The 250-nt window shown below is 48.8% G+C and overlaps 1 non-coding gene across 1 annotated transcript; it reads left to right on the forward strand.

The window, feature by feature from the left end:
• Positions 1–135: 135 nt before the first annotated feature.
• LOC118346051 lies at positions 136–250 on the forward strand (the record flags this gene model as incomplete). Its single annotated transcript, XR_004799458.1, has 1 exon — positions 136–250. It is a non-coding gene; the product is annotated as a 5S ribosomal RNA (ribosomal RNA).

Raw genomic sequence — 250 nt, forward strand, 5'->3', positions numbered from 1 at the left:
AGTGGATTTTTGGGAAAATCTCGCCCTGCCCATCGCGTAGCCATGGGTTTGGATCAGATCTCCGTTTGGATTGGGATCGGAAGGACGCTAGTATGTCGCTCAAGTATTATATGAATTTTAAGTAATTAGTTTGATGGGTGCGATCATACCAGCACTAATGCACCGGATCCCATCAGAACTCCGCAGTTAAGCGTGCTTGGGCGAGAGTAGTACTAGGATGGGTGACCTCCTGGGAAGTCCTCGTGTTGCA

The sequence above is a fragment of the Juglans regia genome, unplaced genomic scaffold (genome assembly GCF_001411555.2).
Source record: "Juglans regia cultivar Chandler unplaced genomic scaffold, Walnut 2.0 Scaffold_6441, whole genome shotgun sequence".
NCBI classification, from domain to species: Eukaryota; Viridiplantae; Streptophyta; class Magnoliopsida; order Fagales; family Juglandaceae; genus Juglans; species Juglans regia.